The sequence below is a fragment of the Octopus bimaculoides genome, chromosome 10, assembly GCF_001194135.2.
Source record: "Octopus bimaculoides isolate UCB-OBI-ISO-001 chromosome 10, ASM119413v2, whole genome shotgun sequence".
NCBI lineage: Eukaryota > Metazoa > Mollusca > Cephalopoda > Octopoda > Octopodidae > Octopus > Octopus bimaculoides.
The window spans coordinates 81,608,597-81,610,641 of NC_068990.1; the positions used below are offsets into that span (position 1 = coordinate 81,608,597).

Below are 2,045 nucleotides of genomic sequence, written 5' to 3' on the forward strand. Positions count from 1 at the left end.
CACACACACACACACACACACACACACACACACACACATATATAATTAGTTATTTAATTATTTCTGTCTTCCACTTATAAAATATTATGTTACTAGTTTGTATGGAGTATTCAAAGTTTGAATTAATAAAACTTCTAAAATTTATTCTTAAATCCACTGAGATTCTTTTTAACTTAACCATGTCTAACTCCCTAAACCATCACCCAATATTCTATATAGTCCTGCTTCAACATAAAACTCCTTGCATACATACTTTTATGATATGTTTAACTTTCAATCTATATATTAGTTACACCTATGTCGTTATTTCCCCCACAATCTGTGAGCAATGTCTTTTCTCTCCTGTGCAAACTTGTTTGTATACTTCTATATGAAACTCACTGACAAAGTCAAATCTTATCTCATGATATAATTTTATAAGTGGAAAGGTAGAACATATCCTAAACATTCCTATGCACTATATCACATTGTTTCTTAAATACAAAACTAATAACTTACAAGAATTAACTTTTTATATGTTATATATGTATAAATGTCAAGTAGTTTCTAATATGGTTTAAATGAAAAAAAAAAATGGTATTCAATCAGATGTATTGTACCCAAGAACCTCAGCATCAAGAAGAAAGGAACTAAAGGTACTTTAACTGTATGAGGTAACAAGGAAAAGCAGTGTGTTTCATCTGCATCCTAACGATAGCGAAAGCAACATTGCCTTGCTGTTGGATCTTTCTTCCTGATATAAATGGAGCTTGAACATCCTGGTCCAAAACTCTTATTTTGTTCTGGATCAAAAAAATGGTCACCTTTAAGCAGAATGAGGAGTAGAAAGGTAAGAAATCTGGTTGATTAGCCCTGTGTTAAACATGAAAACTTGAAGAACTGGGAGAAGATACAAAATGTCTGCAAGGGCAGAAAGAATCTGATAGACAATGTAGTAAAAAAGCAAAAACAGCAATTCTTCAGAAAGGGGATTATTTGAGGGAAGGTAAGAAATTGAAAGAATCTTTCACAAAGTCTGGGAAAATAGAAGGTTGACAGAGTGGATTAGCATTCCTATGAGTAGTCTCGGAACTGAATATGGGAATATGCATATTTCAACAATGGTTCTTAGACTGACAAATACAAGTCCCACTTGCACACCCCACCACAGATCTGTCCCACTCTTTCTTTAAAGGACGGAACAAAATAGAATTTGCATCTACATATTTTTTTTTCTTCTTCACCAAGATATTGGACAGCTTAAAATAACCACCTGAATTTTATTAAGCATGGAAATTTGTTTGTTTGTTTTCCAAATTTCACAACTTTCTCTCATCAGGGAATTCTAGAAGAAAGAAACACTGTCCAAGAAGACATCTGAGAAATCAAATCAGATCACTTGTCATGGATTTGAAAGCCAGCATTGTGAACTGAGTTTTTTTAATTCACAGACAGGCAGTCTCCTACTAGGATGATAGATGCATCTTCTATCAGTGAGCTCTGCAGCTTTCACCTTGACTGTTGTAGACATAAACTACTTTAATTCTCTGCACTTCACGGTTATTTAACAAATGATCATTATATATCTCTAAATAGAATTATGTGAGTGTGTTATTGCCTGCATGTGTGTGTGTGTGTGTGTGTGTGAGTATTAGTATGTCTTAATAGGGTGTGGACTACAATACAACAGTCTATTACTACTATATTTTAATATTAGTGGTTTGAGGTGATATGATATGTTCTTGGTCAATTAAGTCCTTGACCCTGTTTCACATCTTACCAGCAATTAAGAGAATATAAATTTCATAACTTCCTAGTTTATCTCCCTTTATAAAATGTTCAAATGTCATATTGATATAAGTCATTTTTTTTTCTTTCTAGTAATTGAATTTGAAGGATTACATTTAATTTTGAAAGTAAATAGCTTGTGCTTAAATTACTTAAAGTCATATTTACTTTAAATTCTCTTTTAGGAAAGTATACTGTCCCTTTCTTTTTTCTTAAATTTTAAATTGGAAATATAGTGATTTATGTGAAGAGAATTTTTAAATGCATTATATATATAT

General features: G+C 31.8%; 1 protein-coding gene across 7 annotated transcripts in view; it reads left to right on the forward strand.

Moving 5' to 3' along the window:
* Positions 1-2,045, forward strand: part of LOC106871599 (tyrosine-protein phosphatase Lar) — a 586,729-nt gene that overhangs the window by 163,755 nt on the left and 420,929 nt on the right. The window lies entirely within an intron of this gene.